The sequence below is a fragment of the Camelina sativa genome, chromosome 4, assembly GCF_030686135.1.
Source record: "Camelina sativa cultivar CO46 ecotype springtype chromosome 4, ASM3068613v1".
In the NCBI taxonomy this organism is placed as follows: domain Eukaryota; kingdom Viridiplantae; phylum Streptophyta; class Magnoliopsida; order Brassicales; family Brassicaceae; genus Camelina; species Camelina sativa.
The window spans coordinates 15,634,962-15,649,209 of NC_141883.1; positions in this window are offsets into that span (position 1 = coordinate 15,634,962).

The window sequence follows — 14,248 nt, forward strand, 5'->3', positions numbered from 1 at the left end:
AAAGACGTTTAATGCTAGAAACAAGAGTTAATTATATGAAAAAAAATTATAGTAAAAAGAAGTTTTTTATGTTCAAATCAAAAGAAACAATGCGTTATTTATAAAATATAAAAATGATGAATTTCAGTATAAAGTAATATATATATGTGTATTTTTTTATAATAATTCTAAATAAAAAGAATGAGATAAAAATATCAAGGATAAGTGACAACACAGCATTCCCACCAAAAAAACATTAAAAAAAATTTGACAACACTACATGCTTCTAATTCTAATCTTGTTTGGCAGTCCCATCCTTTCATTATTCAAAATTCAAATTTCTTTTCAAGTCTATTTAATCCAAATAGATTCAAAGGTGAATTTGCTCACTGACCAAAACAAAAAAAACTATAGAAGAATATATCTAACTATTTGAAAAAACTATGAAATTAGGATTAAAGTTTGAGAAAATTACCAATTTAGTGTTGATATGTGGTGGTGATGGTGTCCAGCGGAGATGGCAGGCGGAGGTGGCCTGTGGAGGTGGTCACCGGAGTTGGTCACCGGATAAGGTCACTGGAAGTGGTGGCCGGAGATGGTGGCTGAAACTAGTGGCCGGAGGAGATGGCCGAAGGAGATGACGGTCGACAGTGGTGGTGGTGGTGGTGATGGTCAAAGGATGGTGGTGTGTTAGTGGTGGCCGGAAGTAGGGTGTTGGAGGGGTAAAATGTCATTAATATATATATAATATAGGGTATAAAATAGTTACATGGTTTAGTATAGTTAATTTTTAAATTATAGTATTTTTTCGGTTATACAGCCCAATTCTCCTATATTCAAAATTTCCATTAAATTAACTTGTTTTTTTTTTAACATCTCCATTGTAACTACTCTTAACAATCGAGTATTTTCACGAGCCACTATCATACAATATACAGTAATATAAACTTCGATATTCTACAAAAAAAAAGCGAAAAAGTGCGATGAGCGAGTCTAGGGTTTTGACGGAAGGGGATCAGAATGCGACCATGGATGAGATCGGAGAGAGTACTCGACCACCAAATTTGCCTGGGGTATGGGTACGAAAAGTAACGGGAAGTACTGGTGGTGGGATGCCGATGCCGGAGGAAGTTCTTGGTGACGCGTTTATCTCAGAGAGGTTACGGTTGGAGTTTCCGGACGGAGGGGACGGGGAGCCGGTTATCACGATTAGTTCAGAAGTGTTGGAGGCAATGAACATGTTGTGGAAGCAGTGTATGATTGTTAAAGTGTTAGGGCGTCATATACCAGTATCGGTTCTAAGTAGGAGACTACGAGAATTATGGAAGCCTAGCGGAGCTATGTATGTCATGGATCTGTCTAGGCAGTTTTTTATGATTTGTTTCGAGTCTGAGAGTGAGTACATAGCGGCACTAACGTGAGGGCCGTGGAAGGTGTTTGGTAACTATCTAATGGTTCATGAGATTACAACGACACTAGTGTGGGGGCGTTTATCAAACCTACCGGTGAACTTCTACCACAAGTCTATTCTTATTGGAATTTCCAAAGGGTTAGGAAAGCCGATTAAGGTAGATCTCACAACGTCAAATTTGGAGAGAGCGTGTTTTGCTAGGGTTTGTGTGGAAGTGAACCTTACAAAACCGCTGAAGGGATCAATATTGATTAATGGGGAGAGATATTATGTCTCTTATGAAGGGTTGACGACAATTTGTTCATTGTGTGGCCTATATAGTCATGTAGCTCATGCATGTCCAAAAACAGTTAACGATCGCTCGCAAGAGAGTGTCCCTGAGAGAGGGATTGTGACTGATCAGCCATCTCTGGCACTGACAACAAATCGAAGTGGTGGATACCAAGGAGAGGATGGTTTTGTCCCGGTTCGGAAAGGGGGCCGGCGACAGGCGTCTCAGGTGTATTTGGGGATTGAGTCTGGAGACGGTGGTGGAAATGGAAATGTGCGTCTCAGCAAAGGAAAGATCCTAAGGATATTCCAATTTCGAATAGTTTTGCCAGATTGGGGGAGGATTTGGGAGAGCCGGTGATTAGGGAAGATCCAGTTTCGTTGGATGCGGATAAGGAAAATTGTAATACTATGAATCAGTTACAACAAGGAAAGAGTGTTGTGCACGGGAAGCCAATTGTTTTTGGGTCGAAACCTGCTAATAACTCATTTGGGCATCAAGTGGGACTGAACGGGGCAAAAGGTGGACCTTTAAAGGCCCACGATAAATTAAAAGCTAAACAGAAGCCCACATGGGTTTGGGTTCGGTCCAGTACGGGGTGACATTGAGTTCTCTTCCTCGGGTAAGAGAATGTGGGTGGAGCAAGCAAGGTCTCTCCGAACCAGTATTCTCCTGGTGGAGAGTTCATCGGGAAATGGTCGGGTGGCGCTGACTACTTCTCCTCAAGCGGTGGGTGCGCTGGATACTCAGCCGTTGGCGATGGTCGAGGATGGGACCGATGTTGCGAATGGGGTGGAGGCGACTAGTTAACGAGTTGTCCCGGTAGTTCTATCTGTTGCACATAAGTTTTTGATGAATTGATTAATATGGAATTGTCGGGGCTGAATAAACTCAATTTCAGAAGATCGATTCGTTATATTCTGAATACTGACATTTTGGCGATGTTCGAAACGCATGTTGGGGGGATAAGGCAGGTAAGATCTGTGGTAACTTGGGCTTTGAAAATTCTTTTCGGGTGGATGCTACTGGGCAAAATGGTGGTTTGTGGCTTCTATGGAGGAACAGGGTAGGAGAGGTGGAGATTATCAGCTCAACCGACCAATTTATCTATGCTAAGGTGGTACAGGGTTCTGAGGTTCTCAATTTGATTGTAGTATATGTTGCTCCTTCCGTTAGTCAGAGAAGTGGGTTGTGGGTTGTGGGGTCAATTACGGGATGTGGTAAGAACGGTCTCGGGACCTCTAGTGATTGCAATATTTGGTGGTAAAGAAAAAAGCTAGTTGTGAAGTTTTTGAGGATGGAGAGGACCCTATGATTAAAGGTTCAGCCCAAGCCAAGACTGTCCAAAACTAAAGGGTTCAGTTCAAGTGTTAGCTGGTTTAGTGAAGGATCTTCAAGTTCAGCTCAACAAAAGGTCTTTGAAGAAGGCAAGACCAAGACTCAAGTTTAAGAAGAAACAAAGTTCAAGTGTTAAGGAGGTAGTGATCAAGAAACAACACCAAGTTTATCAAGTAGAACCAGGGGGGTTTCATCACCTCCATGGTCTCTAAACCAAGCCTGAAAAGGCATCAAAAGTCAAGCTTAGTGACTTTAAACAAGCTCATTAGGGAGGAAGTCCATAAGGTATCTCTGTACATATTGTTTAGGGTTTGGGTATTTTGATCTTTGTTTTGGTGTTTTCATGATCAGGGAAGCAAGGGAGTCTAAACAGGAGAAGAAAAGAAGATTCGGCAACCAACTCGACCACCCCACTCGACCGGGCACTCGACCGAGTACCAGTCGATGGCCATAGTCGAGTTGCCTCCTTTCCCACCTCCAAGTCAACCACAAGACTCCCATTACACCTATGAAAGCATGAATGAGGATGTGGACAGCTTCTTCCACAATCCATGAGGTAACAACATCACCTTTTCATTATAAATATCATTGCATCTCTAGTTTTGTTTTGTTTTAAGTCTTGAATCCACTTACAAATTTATCTTACACACGGGACTGTGTAATTTAAGTTTGGGGGAGGGTTTGAGATAATATTTGATGATGTGTTCTGTTTTCTTATTTCAAATTTTTAGCATAATCATGTTAGTACTTGCATTTCATCTATTGCATAGAAAAACCCTAAAAATTTGAAAATTTTTGCAAAAATCTTTACAAAAAAAAGAGTGTTCATGTAGTTTGCATTGCATATTAGCATCTTGTCTAGCATGTTTCATATAGGACTGTTTAATATTTACATTAGGGATCTATGATGAGTTTAGCCTTGTTAGCTTGTTTAAATTCACTAAACTAGGATCAATGCCCAAGTTCATAGTACTTTGATGCTAGTTGAGTGGTTAGAAATATAAGATTGAACCAAACCTTGAATTCCTGCATTGCATTTGGTCTAAATTGAAGCATGTTGTGATTTGATGTCATTTCCTATTTATAAGAACCTAATATTGACTTATAATTATCAATTTGTGCATTGCTTTAAACTCATGGATACCATATACATATTTGGGTCACCTTTCTCCTTTTTACCACTCTTGTTGATCCAAGTAGCTGATTGCACCATTAAAATCAGTTTCCCCTACCCTTAACCAACCCTTTTTTTCAAGCCATGTTTATTCTTGAGTGTGTAAGGCCTTTTTGGGATTGAGCTTGGTAGAAAGTGTTAGGTTTGAGCTGACAAGAATATTGCCTTGTGTAGTTCTAGTTTGCAATTTCAAACTAGATAGGACTAGGTGGTTTAATTGTTGGGTTTGGGACTTGGTTGTTTTGAAAAAGAAAAGAAAAGAGAAAAGAAAGAGAAAGAAAAGGTTATAGTCTTGAGGAGGGGAATGTGTTTTAGAAAATGTAAACTCTAGTGAAAGAATGGGAAGTATGAGATTGTTAAAGATGGTTCTGGTCAAGGAAAAGAAAGAAAGAAGAGAAGAGTATAGAGAAAAGCTTTTATGTCTTAAGAAGTAAGAAGAAAAGGGAACCATAGCAAATAAGAAATAAACACCTATTCCACTAGTTGATTCAATTAAGAAACCTCTCCTAAGGCTTAGAACAAAAGAGAAAAAAAGGTATTTGAGAAGAGAAGAAGATAAGGGTAGAACTAGGATCATTTGGGTTTAGAATGATAGGATCAAGCACTTTGGTTACTTTTGGGTATACTAGGTTTTGTTCTTGGATGTGTCTAAGTGTTCTTACCTTTAGCATTCTTCTAAAGCTCAATCCATTTTTATGAGAGAACTTTGATATTGATAAGCCTCACTCTAAAGAGAGACCATCATTGTCTCTAAACCTTTATTACCAAGCCAAATGAGTTTAAAGCATTGCATAAGATTGATTCATGTTCTATCTTAATGAATGTTAAAGGAAATGGTTGATTTGAATGCATGTGGATATCTAAGGCTCAAATCAGTAAAGGTTGTGAAAGGCTTGTCTAAAATCTTTAAGTACAGCTCATTCAACTTGCATCATAGTACTAGTAACTTGGACATTGATTCTAGCTAGTTTGTTAGCAAGCTTTAGGAGCTGAGATCCCACTTTCAAACCTCACCTACCTTCTTCTGTCTTTCATTTGCTTGAGGGCAAGCAAAGACTAAGTTTGGGGGTGTTGATGTTCATATATTTTACCCTGTTTTCCCTTAGCATATTCACATCTTTTGCATAATTTTCTATCTCATTTGTCCACTAAAGTGTAGCTTTAGAACTGTTTATGCATTAGAGTAGATTTGCATTGCATTTGCATTGCATTTACATAGTTTCTTGCATAAACAGGTGATTTTGGATCCTAAGGAGCATGGAAGTGATGCTGAGGAAGATTGGAGCTGTCAAGAGAAGGAAACAAGAGGTTTGGAGCTCAAGAATCAAGGTCCGGAAGTCCACTTGACCACCCACTCGACCATACACTCGACCGAGTGTGGAGAAAGACTCGACCAGATGGGAGAAGCAGAAGAAGAGGCCACTCGACCAGCACTCGACCGAGCACCTGGTCGAGTTGACCGAGCCGCCCACCTATTTTGTCTTTTAGCATTTCTAGGGCTTCCCTTCCTTTTCCTATAAAAGGCCTTGTACCCTGCAGCCACAAGAGGAGAGATTTTTTAGAGTACAATTCTAGACCTAGTATTTACCCTTTTGGGAATTATTCATTTTTTGCTTTTTATTGCTTAGATCTTTTAGCCACTTTTGCTTATTTTTAAGAAATCTTTGATACTTGTTGGTTCCATAACTTTCAAGGTATTAAGAATTAGAGTTTGATTTCTTCTTCAATATTGTAGATCTTCATCTCATCTTTCTAATCATGCAAGTTTCATTGATTTTTGGGTTTATGACTTTGTTCATCATGTTTTGTGATTGTGAGTAGTGGCTTAGGATCTTGAGGATGGATTAGGGTGGATAAAGGTTATGGTTGTTTGGATTGGTCAAGATTGATTGCTTAATATCTCTTCTGGGTTAGATATGCTCTATGCTATTCTTATACTGAGAGGGTAAGGGTAGATCTTAAGCTTCTTAGCATCATACCAATGTCTAAGTTGCTAGATAAGGCTAATGCTAGAGATTATCATGAAGCATGCTAAGAGATTAGATGTTTTGTTGATTTTTGACATTAATGATCTGGTTGTTTAATGTCTGCTTTGATATGTAATAGCTAGTGAGAGCTAGGTCTAAGAAGTATCTTGGCTTGATTGTTATTGTCATGAGAATGGATTAACATGTATTAGAAGATCATTGTCTAGAGATAGCTCATTGTTGATTGAGGTTTGTTGGCCAATTTAGATAACCATAGCTTGAGTCCATCCCATGAATTCATCCTTAAGACATTTCCTTGTTTATTGATTTCCCTGTTTTAAATCCTGTTAATTGATTGTTGCTTGCTCTGTTTCAATATTTGCTCTGTTTCTGACATTCGCTCATCAACTCGACCATCCACTCGATCAAGCATCCGATCGAGTGCTTGCTCAAGCTCATTCCAGAGTTCCTGTTTTATGTTCTGGATCTTTTTGTTTCATTCCCTGTCTCATTCTAGTTGCATTTCCTGTTGCATTCATTTAGTTTCTGTTTAATCATGTGGCATTACTTGTTTAGCATTAGTATAATTTATGTTCTTGTTCCTGTTTCATTCTATTACTGCTTTGATCATTTTTTTTACTTTGCATCTAGCATCTTGTCTTAGTAGCTTAACATTCTGCATTTCATTATCATCATTAGGTTGTTAGTGACAAACATCCTTTACATTTGGCTTAACTTAGATGAGTATTCACATCTTGATTGCTTGCATCACACTCATTATGGTTTGACATCCTTTATGCTACAACTACATAAGGGTAATTGAAACACCTTGCATCCATCTCTATATTCATCATCATATCTCCATCATCACCATACAAGAATACAAGTTTCAATTTGGCATTGTTGCCCATTTGAGTGTTTGTTTGTGACATTTAGGAGTTATACAAGTCTAAGATTAAGTTCTATTGCTCTTTTAACCATTACTGATTTGAATTCTTCATCTGCTTGGTTGTTTTGAGTCTCAGGTACCAACTCAACATACAACTCGAGCTACCACTCGACCGTCTGCTGTTCGAGTACCTGATCGAGTCACAACCCGGATACAATTAGTCGTCTCGTCTCAGTCAGTTCGACCTTTAACTCGAGCCAGTGCTCGACCGAGTGTCAGTAATCATGTTTCAAAGCAGTATGTTCCATTATGTACCCATGCAACAGCAACCAGGTTTCCAGGCTCAATTGTGTCCCCTTCCAGCGTTTCAGACCTACTAAGGCCAAGAACCTGACTTAAGAGCTATGATGCAACAAATGTTGCTTGGGCAAGCCAATAAGCAGATTGAGGAAGCAAGGCAGTTTGCTGAGCTGACCCAAAAGTTAAATTCTTATTCTAATGACCTGAGTAACAAGCTTGAGACTCTGACCTCTAAGGTCAAGTACATGGAGAGCAACATTGATTCCACTTCAGCTCCTAAGCCAAACCAACTTCCTGGACCAGCTATTCAAAACCCAAGGGAGTTTACAGCTAAGCAATTCACTTCTATGAAGAAGTTGTCACTGAGGACAGTGAGGTTCAAGGTGGGGAGGAATTGTCACTAATTGAAGCCCAAAGTGAAGGTTTTACTCAGCAGACTGAAGCAGAGAAAACACTCGACCACACACACGATCTAGTACATGACCGAGTGACCGATCGAGTTGAAGACACAGAAGCTGTTAAGCCTACTAGATACATTCCTCCTGCTTACAAACCACCTCTACCATTCCCAGGACGTTTCAAGGCACAAAAGCTGAAGGAACTAAGGGAAATTATTGAGAAAAGAGAAATGATGGCTTTGCAACAAGAGGAAGTGATTGAAAAGAAGGAAGTGATGGCCATACAACAAGAGGTTGTCATTGAGAAGAAAGAGGAAGAGAGAGGACCTCCCTTGGAAAAATATGCTCAACATCCTGTCCTCAACGACATGCTTCTTGAATTATCCAAGCAGAAGGCTCAAGATCAAGACATGAAGGATTTGAAAGAGATTGGGAAAGCTATTATTCCAACAAAACTTGAAGATCCAGGTTCATTTAACCTACCTTGCTCCATCAGCTATATGCACTTCAACAAGTGTCTATATGACCTAGGAGCTTCAGTGAGCTTAATGCCATACTCAGTGGCTGAGAAGTTGGGATATGAAAGTTTCATTGATTTTTGGGTTTATGACTTTGTTCATCATGTTTTGTGATTGTGAGTAGTGGCTTAGGATCTTGAGGATGGATTAGGGTGGATAAAGGTTATGGTTGTTTGGATTGGTCAAGATTGATTGCTTAATATCTCTTCTGGGTTAGATATGCTCTATGTTATTCTTATACTGAGAGGGTAAGGGTAGATCTTAAGCTTCTAAGCATCATACCAATGTCTAAGTTGCTAGATAAGGCTAATGCTAGAGATTATCATGAAGCATGCTAAGAGATTAGATGTTTTGTTGATTTTTGACATTAATGATCTGGTTGTTTAATGTCTGCTTTGATATGTAATAGCTAGTGAGAGCTAGGTCTAAGAAGTATCTTGGCTTGATTGTTATTGTCATGAGAATGGATTAACATGTATTAGAAGATCATTGTCTAGAGATAGCTCATTGTTGATTGAGGTTTGTTGGCCAATTTAGATAACCATAGCTTGAGTCCATCCCATGAATCCATCCTTAAGACCTTTCCTTGTTTATTGATTTTCATGTTTTAAATCCTGTTAATTGATTGTTGTTTGCTATGTTTCAAACATTCGCTCATCAACTCGACCATCCAATCGATCGAGCATCCGATCGAGTGCTTGCTCGAGCTCATTCCAGAATTCCTGTTTTATGTTTTGCATCTTTCTGTTTCATTCCCTGTCTCATTCTAGTTGCATTTCATGTTGCATTCATTTAGTTTCTGTTTAATCCTGTGGCATTACTTGTTTAGCATTAGTATAATTTTTGTTCTTGTTCCTGTTTCATTCTATTACTGCTTTGATCATTCTGTTTACTTTGCATCTAGCATCTTGTTTTAGTAGCTTAACATTATGTATTTCATTATCATCATTAGGTTGTTAGTGACAAACATCCTTTATATTTGGCTTAACTTAGATGAGTTTTCACATCCTGATTGCTTGCATCACACTCATTATGGTTTGCCATCCTTTATGCTACAACTACATAAGGGTAATTGAAACACCTTGCATCCATCTCTATATTCATCATCATATCATATCTCCATCATCACCATACAAAAATACATGTTTCAATTTCTCTTGAAGATCGATTAGCTTTAAGTAAACATTTTTTGACGGGTGAGGTTGAGATAGCTCTTCGAAGTATGGGAAGTTATAAAGTAGCAGGGCCAGATGGATTCCAACCGGTTTTCTATCAAAAGTGTTGGGATGTTGTAGGTGAATCGGTTATACAATTTGTTCTAAGTTTCTTTGAAACGGGTATGTTGCCGGTGGATACAAATGATGTAGTGGTGGTGTTAATTGCTAAGGTTTTAAATCCGGAGAAGATTACTCAGTTTCGCCCTATTAGTTTGTGTAATGTACTGTTTAAAGTTATTACCAAGATGATGGTGGAAAGGCTGAAGCCAGTGATGAACAAGTTGATTGGACCCGCTCAAACAAGCTTTATTTCGGGACGTCTAAGCACGGATAATATCGTCATAGTTCAAGAATTCGTTCACTCTATGCGGAGGAAAAAGGGTAGAAAAGGTTGGATGTTGTTGAAACTAGACCTAGAGAAGGCGTATGATAGAATCCAATGGGATTTCTTAGAGGATACTCTCAATGCGGTAGGATTATCAAATTTGTGGGTTAGGTGGATCATGTAGTGTGTGACAGGACCGTCAATGAGTATTTTTGGAATGGGGAGAGGACTGATGCGTTCAAACCATTGCGAGGATTACAACAAGGGGACCCTTTGTCACCATTTTTGTTTGTACTTTGCTTGGAGAGATTATGTCAATTGATTGAGAAGGCAGTCGAGAACAAGAAATGGAAGCCTATTAAGTTATCTTAGGGTGGTCTGAAGCTCTCCCATATATGTTTTGCTGACGACTTGATTCTCTTTGCAGAGGCATCATTGGCTCAAATACAAGTGATCAGGGGAGTGCTAGAGATGTTTTGTATGACATTTGGGCATAAAGTCAGCTTAGAGAAGTCTAAAATATTCTTTTCTAGTAATGTCTCCCGTGATTTAGGGAGGTTGATAAGTGAGGAAAGTGGGATTAAATCCACTTATGATTTAGGCAAGCACTTAGGTCTGCCAGTCCTACATAAGTGTATCAACAAGGAGACATTTTGTGAGGTTTTGCAGAGGGTGTCCAGTCGGTTATCAGGATGGAAGGGGAGAATGTTAAGTTTTTCGGGCCATATCACACTAACGAAAACGGTATTTTCATCCATCCCGATTCATTCTATGAGCGTTATTAAGTTGCCTGCTTCCACTTTAAAGGAGTTGGATAAAGTTTCAAGGAATTTTCTGTGGAGGAGCTCTATGGAAAACAGGAAGCAGCATCTAGTGGCTTGGGATCGCGTGTGTTTACCTAAAGATGAAGGGGGGTTAGGTAGTCGGAAAGCGGGCAACATGAACAAGGTCCTGGTTGCAAAGGTTGGGTGGCAAGTGTTAAATGATCATGAGAGCTTGTGGGCTCAGGTTTTGAGGAAGAAGTACAAGGTAGGAGGGATCCACGACCATTCCTGGACATCTGTAAAGAGTAATTGGTCGGTATTGTGGCGTAGTTTGTGCTGTGGAATACGAGAGATTATCTATAGGGCGCACAGGTGGGCGCTTGGGGATGGTAGAACAGTTTGTTTTTGGACAGACCGATGGTTGAGTTGTAGCTCTCTTCAAGATATAAATGCAGGGAACTTACCTCTTGATTATGAAGCTGTGATAGTGAGGGAGCTATGGATTGCAGGGAGGAGTTGGAATATTAATCATATTGGTCCGTATGTAACTGACACACAACGACTTGAGTTGGCTTCAATAGTACTAGATAGTTTCATAGGGGTGAAGGACATAATCTCGTGGGGAGGAACAACAGATGGGCAGATTAGTGTAATGTCTGCTTATGATTTTTTGAGTCAAGACTCTACACCAAGGGCTGCCATGGGGATTTTTTATGAGCGTATTTGGCAAGTAACTGTACCTAAGTGGATTCGCGTGTTCCTTTGGCTAATGGACACCAAGTGATCATGACGAACCATGAGCGCTACCGACGACATCTTAGTGATACTGATATTTGTTCCGTCTGTAATGGAGGAGTGGAGACTATTATACATGTGCTTCGTGATTGTCCTGCAATGGAGGGTATATGGACGCGTTTAGTCCCAATGCGGAAGAGACAAGTATTTTTTAGTCAATTTGTATTGGAGTGGCTTTTTACAAAATTGTGTGATGGAGTTAAGTATGGCGAGTATCCATAGGCAACAACATTTGCAATTGGGGTTTGGTGGGGATGGAAATGGAGATGTGGTAATGTCTTTGGGGATAATCGGCTTTGTAAGGACCGGGTGCAGGTCATTAAAGGAATGGTTAAAGAGGTCGTTCAGGCTAGAGCAGTAGGAAGGAGTCAGGGTAGACAGTGATTGAGAGTGGACAGATTGGTCAAATGGGAACTGCCAGGTGTGGGGTGGTATAAGCTGAATACGGATGGGGCGTCTCATGGAAATCTGGGTTTAGCAATGGTGGGTGGTGTGATACGTAATGAGAATGGTGAATGGTGTGGCGTATATGTACAGCTCCGCTTGTGGAACTTTGGGGAGTGTACTATGGCCTCTATGTCCCTTGGGAGAAGAGAACCACACGGTTGGAGTTGGAGGTTGATTCAGAGTTGGTAGTGGGTTACTTAATGACAGGGATATGCGCAACACATCCGCTGTCCTTCATGGTACGGTTGTGCCATGGCTTTCTTACAAAAGACTGGATTGACTGAATTTCTCATGTGTATAGGGAAGTTAATCGTCTTGCTGATAGATTAGCGAACTATGCGTTTTCTTTATGCTTAGGATTTCATGCTTTAGATGTTTTTCCTTTGGATTTGGCATTGATCTTGGATGAAGATGTTGCTGGACAGCCTCAGATAAGAAAAATATGCGTGTAATTGTTTACTTTCCTTTTCTAAATAATACAATAGGGAGATTCCCGCTCTTTTACCAAAAAACAAATCCTACAATATACCGTAGTAACATTTTTGAGTCTTGTGTGTTATATAAAGAAACTAGAATTGACCCGCGCTACGCGCGGGAGTTAGATGAGGGTGGCTATTTCGGTTGTTTTGTTAATTTGTTTTTTGGTTATGTATTTTCCTCTTTCCGTCAGGTTATGTTGTTAGTATGTTTTCTTTTGCTCTATTGTTGGTTTATTTTTTCCTCTATGTTTTTTCAGCTAGTATAATTTAGTCTAATTTTTTTCTCTGGTAGTTAGATTATGGTTTGTTTTGTTTTTTTTTAAAACAATTTTTTTGTATTTTAAATTTTTGTGTGTATCTGGTACTCACTTTCTTTTCTTTGTTTCTATTGTTTTTATATTGTGGTTTTGTTTTTATTTGGTGTTTTTGTTGCATTAAGTAGATTATAGTGAGAAGTTTTACAAATTTGTTAGTAATTAGTTGTGTTTATTTTGAAATTTGGTTTTGTATTTCATGTTTTTAAATTTCCTAAGTATAGGTTTTATTGTATATGTTGATTTTGTGGTTGTAATTGTTTTTTTTTCCTTTTTTTTTGTGTTTGGTTAGATTGATTGTTTATTGTATTTAACTCAATGTGTGAGGATTGTTTGTCAATGCTTTCCTCATTGTCTTACATTGGGATTGTGAGTTTGTTTAGTTTTTAATAATGTTTTCAAATTGCTTACATTAGGCTTTTTGGTGGGTTTTTTATTTTGTTACATTGATTGGGCCAAAATATCCTTTTTGGCCTCAAAATCTAGTGGTCTATTGGGTCAACTGTGGATTTTATTTATTTGAGGATGTTATATTATCTTTATTTGAACCGGAAGGAGTTAATTATCTCTTCAGGCCTAATATTATCTCTATTTGAACGGGAAGGAGTTAATTCATTTTCCGATCTAGAGGACAGTAGAAGGATTGGAGCTCAAAATTTAAACTATCCATTATATCGATGCTGAACAGTATTATTTTCTCGCTTGTTTGGTTGATTTCGCCTTGGCTTCGCATTTCGCTTGTGGGTAATTGGTTCTTCCCTGGTTTCTTCGTTGAACGGAACTGTTAATTCGAGTTGTGTTTTCAAATTATTTAAGTGTCTTCTTACCTTTGATTCTCTAATTAATTAATTGTTACTTTTTGGAGGTCGGTTTTGTTTTTGATTCATTAGGGCCGTTTCTGTTTTTGTTTTGATTAATTGTGATTTCTGTTTTCTCTTTTTTTTTTCTTTTTTTTTTTTGTTAGTTTTTGTTTGCGCTTATATTGATTTTGAAATAGTTCTGTTTTTGCTCTTTTTTAATAGTTTGGGGGAGCTTTTGTTGGGGGCGATTTTTTTTACAAACATTGATGTTCTGTGGGGAACTAAATGTGGAACTCTTAGTTGAGTATCTGTTTTGTGTTCTAAATGTCTGCATCTTTTACCTTATTTGTGTAAATGGTTGCCAGATTAGGTTAATCCCGTATTTGTTTTGTGACCATGATCATTTGTATTTGTGTTATTTTTTGTCCCCCTGTTTTGATCGGTCTTCCCTTATGTCACATTTTGTGTACACCATCTGCGAAGCTAACGTCGTTGCTTGTATGTTGGTTAACTTCACCATGTCTTTATCAAAGACGACAAAGACCCTGCTGGTTATGCCGTCGTGAACGACCAGCTCCACACGGTATCTTGAAAATTATGACAGAGTGAAGTAGAGAATGGTTAGAAATCAAATGAATGTCTTTAAAAACAAACAATTGAGCTTTGTGTTGTTGTTACTAATATTACTTGACACCTCCAATAGCTGATGTTGAGTGGCACTTGAAGTTATTGTATGCTAGGGACGCCTGCTTCTTCTCCACCCACGCTGAGTTTGTATTTCCGTCACTGTTACATTGAATAAAAATTCAGCTTCCTATAATTAAACAGAATCCAAACAAAATATAATGTTGTTAATTTCACT